A 21089-nucleotide genomic window follows, 5' to 3' on the forward strand; every position below is an offset into this window, starting at 1 on the left:
TGTTGATACTAACTAATTATACAAGGAAATTATGTCTTATAATTTCTTCCCAAAATATGGAAGGAAAAAACCCTTCTAAAAATGATCTGGATTATCATTAAGATGGATGTCAAAACCCATAAATTCAAAATTTTGACCTTTATTTCAGAGGTTATTTAGACTTAGATTTCTACACCATAATGATGAACTTCTGCTATAATAACATCATCCAGTTTTCAAAACTCCATAGACTCACAAAGTTTTTATACAGCTTCTGCAAAGCTTGTATTATTCCCATCCACATTTAACAACCCCCAGCTACTGCTCCCACAACGCTGGTCTGCAGAGAACAAGCATCTTCCTGTCGCACATTTGCTCCCCAGAGCCTGATAAAAAACTAATCAAAAGAGAGTATGAAGGGGGAGTAGAGTATATTACCCTTTTCTGTAGGCTCCCTGCCTGGTCCTCATTAGTTTTGCTGTCTAACCCTTTTGTGGGCCTGTCCTAATTTATTTTAGGCCTTAGGCATGTGAGTCAGTATTTTTGCTTTTCATGACAAGCTTAAATATGCAGGTAAACCTTACCAGAGCACAACCCACTATGCCAAGATCTGAATTTTATCAATCAGAGTGTGGACAAGCAGATTCCCTTATGTACAAATCCTTAGACTACTGAAAGCAGTTAACGTTCAAGGACACTGCACCTTATCCTGTGTTTGATCTTAAGGATCCTTTTAGAAGGATTTTAAGTCATCAGTGAGAGATCCAGGGACATCTTTCTACAGACCCTCTGACATTCATATTTTGTACATGGTCTCTAGATTACCCCATGGCAGACAACTTAGGGTACTGTGGGGCAAGGTGTGGGGCTCATCCAGAGATGCTGATTCTAAGTGTAGTGAGCATATTTGAAGAATGGGAGTAGACACTTCAAGACCCAATCTCAGACAGTTTTTATTATATTAAATTATCAATGTTCTGTTCTCTGACAAGAATTGGAAACACTTTCAGGCAGAGATATGGATATTTACAGAGACTCTGAGTTCTCATCTTTAAAAGTACAAATGTATTATTTGATTTAAAAAATTGTAAATGTTTTTTTTTCTTTACATGTGTACTTCTTGTCTGTTAAGATAAACCTACATTTATAACCTGTGGAATAAGTTGTCAGAGAGCAACAATATAGGTTTGTTACTTTCTTTTAAAAAAAGTATTCCCTTAGAACTCATCACAGAAAATTATATAAGCCATCCATTTTTTTTCCATGGCAGGGACTAAAAGCCATGGGAAAAATATTAAATGATTGGCTCTGGAATAAATTTTTTATAACAGAGACTATAACTCCCTCACTCTTTATATGGCTACTGCCTCTGCAAGTCTCTCCCAATCATTGTAATTAACTAAATCTCACTTCAAAAAGTATAAAAGCAACAGCAGAACAAATTCTGGGGCTCTATCTGTAATTTAGTCCCACAGGCAAAATAAGTCATAGCAATTCCATTGCCATTCTTTGTAAAAGAAAATCATGTTGTTTCAGACATTTATTTAACTGACATTTTACGGGTCGGAAATTTCACCTAGAAACCTTAAGAATGTGAGAACATGAGAAGTCATCCATTTCTCTTTCTTGTACAGGTAATTTGATCTTTATCTCATGCCTTCACACTTCAACACTGGAATGAAGTCTTTGTACTATCTAAACTAACTGATAAGACTAAAAGAAACAAAGTCAGAAGCTCAGGAGGCCAATTCTCAGTGAGAGCTAGATAAAATCATCAAAGACTAAATGCTGTTATTGAACTAAATTGGCACAATTTAACACTGATTTTGGCATTAAGAGAGAAAAGTTCATGAAATATTTAAGCCTTTAAAGAGAATCTGTAGTTTTTGCTGAGAAGTAGTCTGCCTTTTTTCCAACAATGTTTTAGTGATCCATATGTGTTAAAATGATAAAAAACTATATCTGTAGTCACTGGTTACAGATTTCCATTAGTATGTTTTGACACATAGCCTTTTTCAACACTTGAAATAAATTAGCAGGCCACATTTTAAAATAATATTGTTCACATCTACATTGTTTAAAATATTCCTGAACTAGGAAAGTAGCTTAAATTATAATTTTAAAAAAGATGCTCATGTATTTGAGGATATTATTCTGCTTCCTTTTAGTGCTTTACAATGAATGATTGGAGCTTTATAAATGTAAAACTAGACTTCCTATTGAAGCAAATGTATCCACTCTTTCCAACCCCCCAAAAAAAACCTATGAAAAGGAAGGTAAAGGATTAAGCAGATATAAACCCTCAAGGGTGAAAGAAAAAAGGAGCCAGCATGAGATCCCAGGAAACTATTGGAAGATTGAAAACAGGGAGAACTATAGTTGCAGAGCAAAAGGAGACATAAATTAAGTGTCCAAAGAAAAAAGGTGCACCATTATATAACCCAAACCCAAACAGGCAAAGATGGTGGTGATGCCAAAACTCACAGAAGGTGAAAGTGAGATACAGGGCTGAAAAGAGCACAAACATCTCAAGGGTTTCCCTGCCCTCATCTTGACCTGATCTAGCAGGTGGCTACTTCTTTCAGATACAAAGAACAAAACGGACCCCCACTGCGGATGAATTGAATAAAGCAGGTAATGGGATCCGAGATATCAAGATAACAGAGGTGGCAGTGAGACTCAAGACTGAAATGTAAAATTCAGTGGATTGTACCTAATGATCAGATCTCCTTCACTTTCTCCAGCCTCTAGCCAACCTGCCTCTAAAACAGCATAATAAAGGAGCATTTCTGGAGGAATTGAAAAGTTCCAGAGAAAAAAAACCCCAGAGATATTGTAGTTTTTATATTATAGTTTTTGATCTAAAGTATCCCCCCAGAGGATCATGAGAAGAAGGCTTGGTTCCCAGCTCACATCATAGTGCTACTGGAAGTTGGTAAAACCTTTAGAAAGTACCTAGAGAAAGGAAAGTGGGTCACTGGGGGCCTTGAAGGGCAGGTTGGAACCTCTGCCCCTTTCAAAAAGAAATACACAAAAATTAAAGAATGATTCCAGGATATATACCAGCTGCCTAGTAGGATTATTCCAAAAGGGTTTTACCCAAAGTCAGGCAATTAGTAAAAAAAGTAGAATTAAGACTCAAACCTTCTGACTGACCTAGAACTCTTCCCACCACTGGTTGTAAAAGTTTGGATTTGCCACCTGTTCCTAATTTAAGGCTCATATAATTACTATTTCTTAATGGACATCTTTGCCATCCGCTAACATTCCCCATCCAGTTGTATTAAAAACATTTACATAATATGTAAATATAGGTCCCTGGAACCCTACAGTGCTCTCTGTACCTTAGTTTAAAAAGTAAAGCATAAATATGAAAGAAACAAACTCAGATAACCCCTCTTTTAAGCAATGTTATCACCTTTCATTTTTCTGTCATTCAGTTAGGACTCCAGTGTTGGGGTCCTAAGTAGTTGAATTATACATTCTGTGCATCTGCCTGAAGCTTTGTTCACCCTGGTTTGGAAGAAAACTCAAGTAGTATCATAGACTATCCCTTGAATTAAAGAGAGCTAGTGTCTACAGATGAGTATACAGTCAAAATCCCCAACAATACATAATCACATCTTTAACCTCAACCTTTCCCCAGTCGAAATAATTGGATGATTTTGTTTCCAATATTACTGCTATTTATGCTCTTCCAAGTTAATCCATACCTTACTTAACAGATCATCAGCCTTCTCACAAATCAATCCTGTAAGAGAATAAGGGTGATCACAAGTTTTCTTCAAATCTGATACAATTTAAAAGCAAAAAAGAAAACAAAGAAAAACCTAACATTTTCAGGATGTACAACAGTGATAGGTTATTTCTAACTGTGACTCACAGCAATTTTCACCAGTCTGTAAGCACACCGGAAGCCTGGACTTTAAAAAAAAAAATGACATGTGAGATGTTTATATTAATAGATTGGAGCAAAGAAAGTCAGAAAGAATAACTAAGACTATGTTTCATAAGATGCAGTAAAAGTATCCTTCCTTTCATACTGAAATGCTTAACAGTTCCTCATCTTTACATATAGCCAAGACAAGCCATGGTCAAATAGGAAAAACCAAAGAAACTGACGTGAGATTTAAAGGAAGCATAAATCAAATTTTCTGGCCCCATGGATTCAAATTTTCTCATATATCTGACATGGAATTCAACATATTGACATTTAATTAATTCTTACTTGTCTGCTTCTTTTTACTAGATTGTGATCTTTTGAAAATTGGGAACTATATCCTATCCTTCATTTTGTTTTGCTTTCTTATCTAGTGCCTAATTAACACCTGCCACACAAAGGGTATTAAATGGTGTTTGATGAATACATAGATGGAATATTAGATTTAATATTCTCTCTCTCTCTCTCTCTCTCTCTCTCTCTTTCTCTCTCCTTCTTTGCTTTTTCATTCCATTCACTTTTAATGCCAATCTTAATGACATTAACTAGGCGTGGGTTTTTTTTTTTTTTTTTTTTTGGAGGGAGGAGGTACCAGGGATTGAACTCAGGGGCACTCAACCACTGGAGCCACATCCCCAGCCTTATTTTGTACTTTATTTAGAGGTGGAGTCTCATTGAGGTGCTTAGTGCCTCACTGTTGCTGAGGCTAGCTTTGAACTCATGATCCTCCTGTCTGAGCGAGCCTCCAGAGCTTCTGGAATTATAGGTGTGCACCTTGCAAAATTGTACTCTTTACACAAGATACATTGCTGGAGTTTCAGTGCTTCCATACAGGTTACTTCCTTGAGAATTAGCACTTATGTGTCATGTACAATTTATACCTGATCTTCCTAAAAGATTTTGAGTCCGTTTTTAATAAAAATACAGCTAAAGTTGGGCGTGGTGGAGCATACCTGTAAATCCAGCGGCTCAGGAGGCTGAGACAGGAGGATCAGGAGTTCAAAGTCAGCCTCAGCAACAGTGAAGCACTAAGCAACTTAGTGAGACCCTGTCTCTAAATAAAATACAAAAATGGGCTAGGGATGTGGCTCAGTGATCGAGTGCCCTGAGTTCAATCCCCAGTACAAAAAATAAATAAAGAGAGAGAGAGAGAGAGAGAGAGAGAGAGAGAGAGAGAGAGAGTTCAATTTTATAAGTTGTCCATCAGTGATAGTAATCGCAAAGGGCTTTGCCAAAGAAAAGGATAAATCAGTTCTCCTGGATGAAAGATATTAGTGCAGGCTTTTCTATCTGATCCTGTTTTTTGTAGATTTTGATGTTACCTGCAGAACTGAAAAAGAAAAACCTCTAGCTGATAAACTGACAGTTCCTTTATGATATTTGAGATGAATCTGATAAAGCCCTGAGTATCATAATCCCTAAAAGGCCCATTCACTAAATACTAGGAGATAATAATCCCATCAATACTTTAATGCTGGAATGAGACATTAGAGAAACAAAAGGAAACTTCCACCAGAGGAAAAACAATAAATTTAAAAGGTAAAAGAGAGAGATACAATAAAAATACAAAGATGCATATATTTTTTCAAATAATTGAAATGTATGTGTGTATGTATGAAAGAAAAAAAGTCTCTCACTGAGAAAAATCTGATACTTGCAGAAAAGCAAGGATGTGGGGCTCATTTGGAGCTCATTTGATTAGTGAAATAAAATGGATGTAAAGGAGAGATAGGAAGGATGGAGTCAAGTGTAGGAAAACTGTGAGATGGAGAAGAACATGAATGCTATGCAGAAGAGGGAAATACTACTACTACTGAGATAGAATAAAAGGAGGTCTGGTGCTAAGCATCATGAAAAAATAAAACAAAGCATTGGAAGGAAATTTATATTTGTGATTAATAAAAATTAATTTGTGCAGTTAAGGGTGATGAGAGAAAGATAGGTAGTAAATATACTATTCAGCAATGTCACTTTTCTTTTTTCACCAAATTAGTGGAAAATCTTAGACTTTGTTAGATGTGACACAAAATCAATTTTCAATTTTAAAGTAAACCACAAAGCAGAAATTAAAATGAATTTGAAGTCTCATTTTGGAAATTATTAAAGAACTTTTTTGTGTTTAATTGTGAACAGGTTTGGTATGCTCTGTCCTTTCATTCAGACACAGGTGATATAAAAATATTTTGTCTTATAATTAAGACACAAAATTAAATTGTGGCTCCCTCAAGTAGAATGATTACTTCTGTTTATTTCCGTGTTTCCCATATATCCTGGACACTGTTGAACATCCTGCACTTGGAGGCAACAGTGATGCCGTGGTCATCTGCCATGTGGCTGCTCTTCCTTTCACTTAAAAGGCTATATAGCCTCTTACTGACATTTCCAGAGTGTGATAGCACAAGACCTTCCATGCTTAACTAAAAACAAAATTAAGTTTCAATAAAGGCTTTAAGTGAAAGTATAAACTGTTCTACAAAATTGTTATGTCTTTCTCTGTGCCCTAAAAATTATACATACTTTCTACTTCACAATACTCCATATCTATTAGGAATTAGAAGAAGCCGGCCTACTGATTTCCCAAATGAAAGGAGAAACATTTCCTTTGCCTGTCAATATTTTCCTCATCTTAATGATAAAAACAGAATAGACCCATCTTGCCCTTTGGAAGAAGTGATCAGGTCTTGCCTAAGCCTTTGATCTCTTCAACCACCTTCCTAAAACAGCAGTGTGAGAGGGGAGTGACCACTCCTGGTATTGTTTTTCATAGGAGGTAGTAACCTCACCAGCAGAGGCTTGAGTCACCAGTGAAGACAACATGTGATTCTTACTTAGTGTTATTTTTAGAGGAGAAAAAGTGATGAGACACACGTTAGAGTCTTTCTAATCCTAAGCATTAGAAATGCAGAAACTTAGGCCAGCCCCAAATCTAGGGCATTAAAATCTTCCTTTTGTTAAGATTACTAGATGATTTCTATGCACATTAAAATCTGAGAAGCACTGTTTCAACTTGTCTTTCTGAATTCTGAATCATTGCTTAGAAAAATGAGCAAGATCATTAACTTGAGTAAGTTAAGAAGAAAGAGACTCAATATCTTTTTCAAATCTTTCCAGGTACAATATCACAGTGCCTATTAGGTTAGACAGTAGATGCTCAATAAACACAAGCAAGGTGACAGACCTTTCATTGCTATCTACCCTAACCTGATCCCACCAAGGGTTACTCAGGCTACGCACCAAAGAAAGAATGAATTCTTAAAGCTCTTTTGTCCTTTAAAAAATATTCAACCATTTATCTTGTTCACCATCTTTGGATTATGCATGGATATTCACAGAAGTTCTTTATGATGCTGTCAAAGGACAGTAAAAACACCCATTTGTTTAAGCTGCTTCACATAAAGTTTTCACTGTATGTAGTTATGTTTGAGAAGACATGACTTGAGTTACAGTATATCTGATTTTGTAAAATAGCATTTTAATGAGGCTGTATACTTTTTAGAAAACATAAAGACTTATATAAACAAAGGGCAAGAAAGTGTAATTATAGCCAATAAGTTACTGAGAATGCCAGTTGAATAAAAATAGGAGTTAAAAATACTGTGATTCACACCAGCATCTTCACACATGCAAATGAAAAAGTTCATGTATATTGAACAAATCATGGTTGAGATTTAACTTGTTTACCTATTAGTGCTTATAAATCAGGCATTTGATTAGAAAATAACAAAATAGTTTTTATCTGATGTATTAAAATGTAACTGCTTAAAATTTTTTCCAGATGCAAACTTTATGAAACTTTATGAAAGATCTTGACATATCATTAAGAAAAACTACAAAATTTTCTTTAAAAGTGAGATAGCTACCTTTAACTATTGAATGGAATAATTTAATTCACATTCTGACCTTTTCAAAAGCAGGCAATAGTAGCGTCTCTTTAATGTCATCATTTCTGACACCGTCAATCCAGGTGATTTGATACATAAAATACTACCAAAAAATAATTAACTTCAAAGAATCATGCAAAAGTCAGCAGTCCTAAATATGTGAATGTTAGAAAATTGAAGTTTTGAATATAAATTTATCAAATACTTGAAAATGAATAGATTGATTGCTAATCCATAGGATCAACTCACTGAACATGTCCACAGAATTGGAACTTATGAAAGTTAGTTATTTCATAAGTAGATTTGCACTATTTCTTTACCAATTTTAATATACATCAGGTCTAAGAAGAAAGATCTGTGTTTCATGAGGCCCAAGAATCTTTATCTCAAGAATAATGAATTCCAGTCCTAGAATACCCCATTTCTACCCCTGCAGTTCCTTTCCTGAAAAATCCATGGTAATATTGTTTAAGTCTAAGCTTTTCAGAGGTAAGTGATGATCTTATTGAATAGTTAGGAAGCCAGAGGATTCTTTAGAGAATTGCTTTGTCCTCCAGAGAATTCCTGCAGTATACACATATCCTTTGGGTGCTCAATATACATTTGTTAGAAGTTACTATTATTGACTAGTTCCTAATAAGAGTTGAAAACCACCAAATAACAACTTAGATTTTAACAAGGACAACTCCATTTTCTTAGACAGGTCGTTGAAATGTTATTGATTTTGGGGGTTTTCCTTGAATAGATACATTACTGAAATTTTTATATATATAAGCAACATAAAATGGTAAAAATTATAACAGAAACATTCCCAGGAATTGTGAACAGGTATTTATACAGAGGTTTTATTCTGTATTTGGTTAAGGATTAATTAATATTTATATTGAACCCTGTGAAAGCAATAATTAGACAAGTGACTGGAAAAAATGACAATCCATATGGATTAGAAATTGCCACACACATTTAACCCTCAAAGATTGTTTTAAGATAAAGGAAATAAGATGGCTCTTGTAGCATGCCCATGTAAAAGTCATTGCACAGGAACAAAAGTTAACCTTTAAAAAGAATTACTCTCATTAAAACAATAAGATACTGACGGAATAAACCTAAGGTGAGTCTGATAGACTGCAAAGTTAACAAAATTTAATATATTCTAAAGGTGACATTTCAGCATAGATTATGCAATAAGTGATGGTATCTATTTATGTAAGAAAATATAATTAAATATGTTATTGGAATGTGAAGATATAATGTACAAAACAAAATTAAATACAAATCACTGCAATTAATTAAATATAGTTCTTAAAAAATAATGATGAATGGACACATTTTTCTAAGAAAGAATGAAGCTCAAAAGTCATTAAATATTTTGACAAATTTATCAAAAATTTAGAATCAAGTCATGGTAAAAAAAAATAAGACAAGAAAAACTATTTAAAAGTAATGCCCTTGAGGGAAAATTTTTGCAATACATTTAAAAATCAGTTAATAGACCCAAAATGCAAAAAATTCAATTTTACATATAGGAAAATAAAGCAGTAAAGAAAAACTGAGTCATGGATAAGAACAGATCATTCACAGAAGAAAACCTAATAATGACCAAGAGACTTTTAAATAGTTCATCTTTTAATGGAATTAAGAAAGTAAAATTTAAAGTAACATAAATTTTATCATAAATCTATTAATAAAAGTTCTAAAAGTTGTATTATTGAAAATGTGTCTTGGAAGATCATCTTTGAAGAATAATAGTAATATTTTTGAAATGTGATGCACAATGAGTATACTTTTAAGATAAAGACTATAAAATAGAAAAAGAATACATAGTAAGTAGATTTGTACAATGTAATCTATGCATTTTCATTTGCAATATACAAAAATTGAAAGTATAAACATGTAATAATAGGATAATAGCTAAGTAAATTGAATACATTCATGCAGTGAAGATTTCTGCAGTCATTACAAATAAGAACTACTGATTCATAAAGAATTCCATTGTAGAATTGTAATTGAAAAAAAGTAGTTTCATACATAAAAACAAATACTTTTTTCAAATTACTGAATAAATATAACTGTTTAATGATCACCTTATATCTGTATAAACATCTGTGTGTCTGTATAAACATCAAAATTCTGGAAAACTTTAATATAAGATTTCCGCTAGAAAAAAATATTGGAAAGAAATCTTGGGCGGGGAGGATTGAAGATTATGGGCAGATTTTCACTGTTTTTCTAATTTTCACATTCTAGAAATTAACAAATAAATATGATTCTCTAGCAATTTATGCTCATTTCTTTAGAAAATAATGTCTTGCATCAAACAAGTATATATATGCCTTCCTATTATGAACAAAAGTGTCCACTTTTCAAGAGAGTTTAGTGATTGACTTGAAAAAAATATTAAATGAAATTATGTTTTTTAAAATAGAAAAAACCTATAAAATTTTATAAGCTTTACTTGTTTGTTTGAATGGTCTTGGGTTGTCAAGCTCGGGGCCTCATACGTGGCAGGCAAGCATTCTTTTTTTTTTTTTTTAAGTTTTGTTGATTTTATGTTTTTTTTTTTTAAATACATGACAGCGGAATGTATTACAATTCTTATTACACATATAGAGTACAATTTTTTATATCTTTGTATTAGAGTATGTTCATCAATTCATGCATTTATACATGTACTTTGGTGTTTTTTGTAATATAATTCTTATTACACATATATACCACAATTTTTCATATCTGTTTATATATATAGTATGTTGCCACCCAATTTGAATCTTCATACATGTACTTTGAATAATGATGTCCATCACATTCCACTGCCTTTGCTAATCCCCTGCCCCCCACTTCCCCTCACACCTCTCTTCCCTATCTAGAATTCATCTGATCCTCCTCCCTATCCCACTATGAGTCAGCCTCTTTATATCAGAGAAAACATTTGGCATTTGTTTTTTGGGGATTGGCTGACTTCACTTAGCATTATCTTCTCCTATGCCATCCATTTACCTGCACATACCATGATTCTATTCTCTTTTATTGCTGAGTAATATTGCATTGTGTATATATGCCAAATTTTTTAATCCATTAATCTACTGAGGGTCATCTAGGTTGGTTCCACAGTTTAGCTATTGTGAATTGTGCTGCTATAAACATTGATGTGGCTGTGTCCCTGTACTATGTCCCTATGCTGTTTTTAAGTCCTTTGGGTATAGTCCGAGGAGAGGGATAGCTGGGTCAAATGGTGGTTCCATTCTCAGATTTTCAAGGAATATCCATGCTGCTTTCCATATTGGCTGGAGAGGATGTTGGGGAAAAGGTACACTCATACATTGCTGGTGGGACTGCAAATTGGTACAGCCAATATGGAAAGGAAGGCAAGCATTCTACCACTAGGTCTTCTAACCTATTCAAAACACGTCACAGTACATGTGCCACCTGGTGGTATATTAAGAATGGTTGGTATTGCTGTAATTGAAAGATTGAGAAAAACATAAAAATAACTTTGAGGAGAAGATTTCAGTAAATATCATGAGGCTCTTATCCAATTTTATGAGTCAGAATTTAAGTCCCTATATTGCCAATAATAAGAGGTAACAATATAATAATTATATAATAACAACAATAAGAATAAGTTAATATAAACAGGGTTATGATTTATATCTTAATTAGTTACCTATCTTTCCCCATTTTGGGGCCATCCATGTGCTATGGTATGCATTTCTTGACATTTTTCTTGAATATAATTGAATAGCAATCAAAGAAAAAAAAGAAAGAGAAAAAATAAAGAAGAAGAAGAAGAAGAAGAAGAGTAGTAATAGTAGTAGTAGTAGTAGTAGTAGTAGTAGTAGTAGTAGTAGTAGTAGTAGTAAGCCTTGTCTAACTGTTCCCAGTTTGCCTTATTACAATGATTTTGAACTTCAGCATGCACTAGAATCACCTAGAAGACTTGTTAAGTCATAAGGTACTGGACAATATCTTCAGAGTTTTTCATTCAGTAGGTGTAGCATATTGACCAAATTTTGCATTTTTCAACAAGTTCCCAGGGGATGCTGATTCTACTGCTCCAAGGATCATACTTAGAGAATCACTGCCTTGTTATTGTACTGCAGACTGGAAAGCAAAACCTACATTTTTCAGATTGCCTTACAGCTAGGGTTCTATCTGTGAATTAGGTTTTATCAAGTAAATGTCCTCTCCTGTGATTTAGAGAATGAATGGAAGTCAGGAGCTAATTTTGTGCTCTTTCTGCCTGTTTTCTGGGAGGTTTTCTGCAATAGCATGCCAGTCTCCAGCTCTCAGCAGCAGAGGCAGCTGTTCTCTGCCTCATCTTGTCAAGTGCAATATTCGTGGACCTGCGAGGCCTCTGTGGTGGCAGTAGTAGCAGTAGTAGAGGTGGCTCGACTTCAGTTTCCAGTTTGAGCACAGCTTCAGCTCTGAAATTCTCATAGTAGTCTCCTGAATCATCTTTTGATGGTGAACAGGAGTGGTAGGGATGATGGGTCCAGTGGTGTTTGGGGAATCCCACTTGGATGTCTACTATAATATCTGTCCCTTTTATGGTAGCATAAACACCTTGTTATCTTTTTGTTTAAATGTCCAGAGTGATTTCTCTTTTCTTAATGAACACTGACTCTATTGGGAAAAAAATGCAGAGATATTAAGAAAATGTTCAAAGTCAAGAAATTTTATTTTGATTCATTACTATGGCAATTGCACACTTAATTTCTATAAATATACATGTCTTAATCTAAAAATAGTTTGCCATTCCACCTAAGAGAAATGTCAAGATATTTAAAATAATAAGGGAAATTACTCTAAAACCTAACTACACTCTAGTTTGAAAGCTCACTATTTATTGTGAAATGGGTGCTAATCCTCAAATGATAAAATACTAAAGATGAAAGGGTTATTAGAGACTACATAGCCTAATAGCTCATCTTGCCACTTCTGCCCTTGCATGGCAGAAAATGTAATTGAAATTTAGAAAATTTAAATGACAGCCCACACTCAAGTCCAGGGTTTCAAGCATGATTTATAACAATTAATAGGATACCTGGATTGCCTGATTTACTGCAGAAATAGTGTTTACCTTATATGCCACAATATCCACATAATGTTTTTAAGTTAATGTGTTTCCCATACCTTAGAGCATTCTGGCATGGCAAAATATGTTTTATCAAGTGCTAAGAATTAGAATTCAGGAATAGTAGTAATTGTATGCACTTTGTAGTTCATTATATTTTTACATATATTATATCACAAACTCAAATGATTTTTTCCACAGTCCTACAGGCAGTAGTCATTGTTTAGAATTAAATTCAATAACATACTGTGTCTACTATATAATTGAATCCCCAAATGAATTTGACACATACCCTACCAAAAAGTTTGTTGAGCTTCTTTAAAAAAAATTTATCCTACAAGGTAGTTATAGCAATGCACATTTATTTTTACATTATGTTATAAATATTGCTGGAAACATAATCTATCCAGAATCTTTGGAATCCACCCAGGGGAAAAAAAACAGGAAATACAAAATTGTCTAAGTCCATTGAATCAGTGTAGTTAGTGTCTATAAGATACCCGTGGGCTCAGAAATTATGTGCTCAGGAGAGAAAGCATACTTCTAGAAATCAGAGCTTTGTTCTCCAGGAAACAGTAAAGCTAGTCATCAAAATGAAATAAAGGCACCCAATGAAGATTCCCATAGGTAAAACTGCTTCGTAAGTGGATGTTTGATTGCTCTCAGCTTCTCTTTTTACATTCATCTTTCTACCACAAAAGCCCATTCTCTGTGGCATTTCATAAGGTTGCTAATGATTTATTGTTGGTAGATGCAGGAGTCTGGAGGGGAGATACACAGAAATAGTGCAATTCTTTAGGGTTGGACTAAATGGATTTTAAAATTCTTGTCCCATTACTTTTACTTAGGAAAAAAATATGAATTTCCCCCACATTTTCTGTTTATCTTCAATCTATATGTTGACCTTCATATCTGAGTATTATAAATATGTAGATTATTATAGGAAAACTGTGAAGAAGACAATTTACCTTGATACTTAATTTCGGTTTTTTTTCTTCACTCTAACCTCCTTTGGATCACTGCTAGGAATACTATTGTCATTGAATCTTACTCAGAATTAAATCTCCTTCTCTAGCTTTACTAACACTGAATTATGCAATGCTGATGGTATTACATATGTTAGAAGAAAGGTTATCATATTAAGCAATTCATACTAAAGTATGAATGGCTCGTTGTCCCCCTACACTTTCACTTTGCCATTTAATAACAAAATGAGTTTCTAAACTGTGAAGCTTATCAAGATGAAAAAGACTAAAATCCAATTTTATTCCTAATCTGAGAAGAGGGGAGAAATTATCCAATCATAAGTCAGTATAACTCGTACATTTCAAAAGTTATTTTGTGTTCACAATATATCAATAACAATATCAGCTTTATGTGAAAATAACTATCAATCAACCTGATTCATGGTATGAACAAACAGTCTTTTAGGTTTAATATTGAATTATGACCCACAAGGCATTTCTCATCTTAAGAAAGTGTAAAATTTTAGGCTACTTTCTTAAATTAAAAGTATCAGCGTTGAGTTCAGTGTCCCTCCATCCAGCTGGGGAAGCTATAAAGAGGAACAAACCCTCCCTCCCAGATGGCTGTCATGAGGTTGTGTGAGCTTAGAGAAAAGAGGTCCTCTAATTTGACTCCATGACAGTGTGGGAGGCTTAAGGTTTTACTGTAGGGTATTCCCCCATCAAAAGCAGACGTCCTGTTCTTTTGGAGATCAAGTGTTCACTGACAAATCTTTAAATGATGTTCTTTGGGGATTGAGGAATGCTAATAGTGACCCTAGTCTAGCAGATTATGTATCCAAAGCATTAAGTGCATTAGGTATGAGACCTGGACACAGTTGAGGTACTGGAAACCTTACTGTACAAATAAAACACAGGGGAGAATGTATTGCACCCATTTCTAAAACCCACCAGCTCTTGAGTTCCTGCTTTGCCCAAAGTGGATCAGTCTGTGGATTCTCTATCCAAGCAAGTTTTTGATGCTCTTCCCTGAGTCTTTCAAACCTGAAAAAAAATCCCTTCACATATCCATTCCCCAAGCAGGTATGCTCCTGAACCCAGTCACAGTTCAAACTGTCACTGAGGCCTGAAGAATTACAGCAGCAGGGTGAGTTGGGGCAGAGCAGAGCTCAGAACAATCAAGGGGTTATTATACAAAATCAGACTCTCCTGTGTATAAGCTGTTCTTATTTGGCGTCATACTAGTATTCTATCTTTCCCCGAATTGCCCCCTTTCTGTTTCTTGCTTTGCCAGTGACTTTCTCCCTCTACTTCCCCCTTCTCAACCTGTTGTGAAGAAACTCAAACAGTCTTATTTTACTATGAAGAGCAATTTAATATTTGTCTCTTTCCTCAGCCTCCTAAGTATATCCAAGTTCCATTTTTAAAGCATGTCTCATGAAAATATTTCACTAATAAAAAAAAAATCAACTTGATATCATGTGAGCTTAAAGAAGCTGCCTCTAAGTTATAGAAGCATCATTATAGCTTGCAGCTATATTGCTTTTCAATATGTGCATAAGTATTTCTACATACAAATATATAGAGAGATAGGTGTATTAAACTGTAATAATTAAATTTGGTTTAGGTTTAGTATGGGAAGTTACTATACACAAGCCAAATAATATTTAATTAAATTTATTCATAATTTTATATACCCATAGGATTGGCTGACCCATTACTATGGTAGATTCATCTTGTGAGAATATGAAATTATTTAAGATATGTGTTCAGATAAGTACCCATAAATGTATATTTTTCTATTAATAGAAAACATTTTTATTGTACATTAAGATTCTACAGGTCAACCTGAAAGAAAATTTAATATATAATTTTGAACTATTAGTTTATGATTAAATGTCATGGCTAATGAAATGAGTTAAATTTGAGGTAATAGTCAAGGGCAGATTCTGGAAATATTTCCAAGGTATATTCTTGCCCTCATAATTGATAGTCACAGCAACACCCATTACTTCTACCTCTATATTAAATAAGGAAAAACACAGAAAATTATACCAGGGAAAACTTAATATATGTATTATATCAGGAGATTTTATACCATGGAAATTAAGTTCTAAAATTATATAGGAGATGCATAGAAACTTAATTATTCTTTCTCTCATTGATGATTACTTATCAATGCAAATAGCAAAGAAAAAATTATTTTAATTAATGTGCATATTAAAGGGAGGAAGAAACTATGCCTTTATGACTGATGTTCTTTATAAGAATAATTGCTTCATTAACCTTCCAACATCAACTCCACCTCATTATGAAGGTCAAATAAATGGATTTATATAATCCTATATAGCAGAATATTTTTTATATGAAGTGTTATTGAAAGTACTATTAACTCAATTTGTTGGAGATAAAAATTTGAAAGACAAGCCTTAAAATAAGTGAAATAGACACAGAAACAAGCTATAATTTATGTAATTACTATCTTTTACATTATTTATTCAGAGAAAGAACAGTGACTCAGGATGCATACACTATATGCATTCTTGGAATAATACATGATCAAAGTAGGAAATGTTCCTTCTATATAAGATTTTAAAAATACAGTGACACAATTCCTACAGAGAGAGTTTGGAATGCAAGATGAAGTATAATCATGGCACTGGCTATACAAAAAAAAAAAAAGTAGTGTTCTATTTTTAGAATCCACTTCAAGAAGTGTCAGGATTCCTGGCCTATGTTAAATGACTGTACCAATATTGTTTCCCAAGATTTTTGGAAGTAATTATCCTTCCTATTGATGTTAACTCTCTGTGAAACAAATTGAGCATGAGCAAGAAGTTTTTCACTATAACTAGACTCCCACTTTAACAGAATTGCTGAAGAATGAGGACCATTGGTTTAGTTTAAAAGTGGAAATGCTGATTAAGCTTTCCAGATTTTCAAAGGTGTAGAAGACAACCAACTTATACACTGATTTATCATATCCTACAATTCTGCACAAATTTCCTTGTAACAATATAGCAAGACAAAACATGATTTCTGCTTTCATCAGGTGTTCTTAAATCTGAATAAAAAAGAAGCTTCATATAGTTAGTTGAATAATTTTTTTATAAATAAATCAAATTTTAAGTTTAGGATGATTTTTGCAAGTATAGAACAGACATAGAACAGAGAGTTCTTATATACTCTGTATTGTTTTTCCTACATTATCTTATACTAATATGGTTCATTTGTCACAACTAATGAACCAATATAGACACATGCTAAATAACTAAAATCAACACTTCATTCAGATTTCATTACTTTCTTGTGAATAACTATTTTCTGTTCCAGGATCCCATTTGGGCAACACACTACACTTAGGTACTGTGTCCTCCATATATTTCTCTGGAACATGAAAGGTTTTAGATTTCTGTTGTTTTTGATGATCTTGACAATTTGGGGGAGTACTTGTCCTAAAATTTCAGGTATTTTGTAGAATGCCCCTCAATTTGTGTTAGTCTGATATTTACCAAAGATAAAACAAGATTCTGGGTTTTAGGGAGAAAAAACAGAAATGGGTGCCAGTCTGAAGATGTCAGAAATACATCTAACCAATACAACTTTTGACTCTTGATGCTGATTTTGGCTATGGCAGTATTGCCATTTTGGCTATGGCAGTATTGGCCAGCTTTCTTCACATTAACATATCTATAGTTGAATACTTAATAAACATTATTTTGCATTGCAAAATAGGACACACACCCAGCTGTCTGCTAAGGATTATAACCATTTCTTCCTAGTGGCATGGAGTTATCTTCTGAGTTCTCTTCAAATTCTAGAGTTCTAATTTTTCTCTGTCTGATGGCTATTGGTAATGGAATATGAGTAAGTGTGAGCTCTATTTTGTAAAGAAATTGATGAATGATCCTCAACACATATGTTAAAGCCAAGAACAAACTGAGGCTCACATCAGTCTGAAAGGACCTCACATTTAAAACTTAATTTTGGGAATTATTTCTGGATTTCAATAGCTTCCTTGGGTAGAAGAGCTTATCACATAGATGGAATGTCTAACTTACAATAGTAAATAGCCCATAAACTCCAAATTCATCAATAAGAGACAATAAAATAGTGCAAGGAGGAAATTTACAGGAAAGAATTGAGGTGGGGGTGATATATGAGGGAGAGAGAGTGGTTGGAAATTTATTTGCAAATAGATCAAAGTCTCAGTCCCATAAACATTAAAGTTCTCTGGACTTCAGAAAGTGAGTTATATTTAAGATTGCTTTAACTTGCATTATTGCACTAGAATAAAATTTCCTTGTCTTCAGAGGTTTAGAGTCTAATGAGAAAAATGATGAAAGACAAAATAAATATAATGATGGTAAAAAGAGCTACTACACTCACTTGACAGGAGGAAATAGGTTCACATATGCACAGATATATTCATCCACATTTATAGTTTGTAATCATTTTTGTTTGTTGGTGGGGCTTGGATTGGATATGCCTATGTTGTATGTTGGCAGTTTATTTGGAAAGTAAAAAAAAAAAAATGAACTAAGCCCATGGAAAGAAACATGCAGGAGGCTTAGAGGTAACAATGCCTGATGCCCTTATATAGCCATTCCCTAGCCTTTTGCTTCTTGTCTTGCCATGTTATCAATCCATCCTTCTCATGCATGTTTCTATCATGATGCCATCCACTATGTTGCGATGTAGTTCGAAGGCTATCAGCAAAAGTGGGCAAAAAGCTAAAAAAAATGCTTTTCTTTGAAAATTACCCAGTCTTTGGTATTTTATTATAGCAACACAACATAGGCTTAACACACATTTGCATTAATGAGAAAATAACTGAGATCAATATCATCAAAATGGTAAAATGAGTAGTGTATGCCAAAAGCCTATTGAGGCAAAAAAAAAAAAAAACTGTCACAATTTATTTGTTTGAAGTTCTACAATATAGCCAAAAGCCTGGAGAAACTAGAAAAATGCTGAATCATAAAAGTCAGTTGAGTTTCAGTAAGAATTAGCATTGTGTTCCCATCCCCCAGGAAGAAAATAGGTCGCATCTCTGTAATATGTTGATATGAGAAGGGCCATATTGGGTCTCATGGGCAAAGAACTGTGGTTGTTTTGTTTTGACCTGCTGCGTGACTTGCTGGAGGACCAATGCAAAGAGTTTGGCTTTATCTCCCTTAACCCAGAACCCTCCAAATGCTGAGTTAGTTACCAAGGGGAGATTTGTCAAAAATACTTACATGCAAATGCCTTAACCACTGCTGCCTGAGGCAATAGATAATAGCTGAGGCAAATGATAGACTAATAACAACAAAAATAATGAGCAGGAACTTTGGGAAATGAGATTCATAGGGAGTTTGAAATGTCTGGTATGCCAAGGAAAATCTAGAAGGCCATGTGCATGTTCAAAAGAAACCCGATGAGACTGAATCCTCACCCCTGGATGACTCTCAGCTCTGCACAAGCAAGAAATGACAGCTAAGGGAAATTGTAGGATATCTGGATAAGTATTGAAGGTGTGCCACAACACACACACACACACACACACACACACACACACACACACACACACACACACCACATATAGCCCCTCTGCAAAGATCCCAATCCTCAAAGGTTGTTTTGTTTTGTTTTCTTGGTTTCAGGAGTTTAAAGAAATCTCTTGTCTAATCACTAGATGACCACTATCTCTATACATCAGAGACTTTAGTAGTCACACGTAACAAAGAGTACAGACTTTACAAAATTAGTTGTGAACAGTACCTAAGTACAAAAAAGCAGCAACAACAAGCCTGAGGGATTGTTTACCAGAACTACCATGTTATTACAAATATTCACTTCTTAGCTGAGTGTCCTAGTGCTCAGGAGGATAAACAAGTTCAAAGTTAGCCTCAGCAATTTAATGAAGCCCTCAGCAACTTAGCAAGACCTTGTATCAAAATAAAAAATAAAAAGGGCTGAAGATGTGGCTTAGTGGTTACGCACCCCTGGGTCCAATTCCCAGTACCCCCACTCCACACACACACAAGCCTGAAAAAGGAGGAGGAGGAAGAGGAGGAGGAAGAGGAGGAGGAGGGGGAGGAAGAGGAGGAGGAAGAGGAGGAGGAGGAGGAGAATTTAAAAAAAAAAAAAATCCTGAGGGTTATTTCAAGGAACAAGTATTGCAGTATTGCACATGCACAGGAAAAAAAGCAATAAATAAAAATGGTCCCTAAGGAAATGCAGACAGACATTGAACTTAGGAGAAAAGACAGTAAATCAGCTATTTTAAATATGTTGAAAAGCTAAAGTAAACCCAAGCAAAGAATAAAAGGAAGATGTGAGAATAATGGAAATACATGGAAATGATAATACATGGAAAACATCAATAGATAAAAATTATAAAAAGCAACTTAATATGAATAATGGGGATGAGATATCTGAAATGAAACAATGGGGTTGAGATATCTGAAATGAAAAATTCACTAGAACAGCTCAGCAACATATATATGCAAACAGAAGAAAGAATAAGTGAACATAAAGGAAGTTTGGTTTAAATTGAAGAAAAACTATTTTAAAAATGAAGACAGGGAAATTTTATGGGGCCTGTGGGACACCATCAAACATACTAATTTGTGTGGGAATTCCTTAAAAAGGGAGAAAACAAAGCACAGCAAATGCTGAATAAATTAATAATAGATTAAAAAAATTATTCAAATAATGGATAAAACTCTTCAAACTTAAGCATAAGACATTAATCTACACATTCAAAATGCTCAAATAATTCAAGCTAAGATCAACTCAAAGAAAACCCCATTAAGATACATTATAGGGGCTGGGGATGTGGCTCAAGCGGTAGCGTGCTCGCCTGGCATGCGTGCCGCCCGGGTTCGATCCTCAGCACCACATACAAACAAAGATGTTGTGTCTGCCAAAAACTAAAAAATAAATATTAAAAATTCTCTCTGTCTCTCTCTCTCACCTCTCTCTCTCTCGAAAAAAAAGACACATTATAATCAAATTATCAAAAGAAAATGATTCATGTATTCTGAGAAGATTGGTGAAGTAGAAAACACAGAAATCTATTCTGGATCTAGTCAATAATTGCACTGTCAGAATCTGTCTGACGTCATGATTTGGTACTCTGGAGTCTACAAAAGACTTGCAACTCCCAGGGCAAGACATAAATGGTAACTGTGGTTAATATCAGTAAATTTCAGCTCTTAGCACAGCTACCAATCCTACACTCAGAAAAGAGAATACCTCATCAT

This window comes from Ictidomys tridecemlineatus, chromosome 8 (assembly GCF_052094955.1).
Source record: "Ictidomys tridecemlineatus isolate mIctTri1 chromosome 8, mIctTri1.hap1, whole genome shotgun sequence".
NCBI classification, from domain to species: domain Eukaryota; kingdom Metazoa; phylum Chordata; class Mammalia; order Rodentia; family Sciuridae; genus Ictidomys; species Ictidomys tridecemlineatus.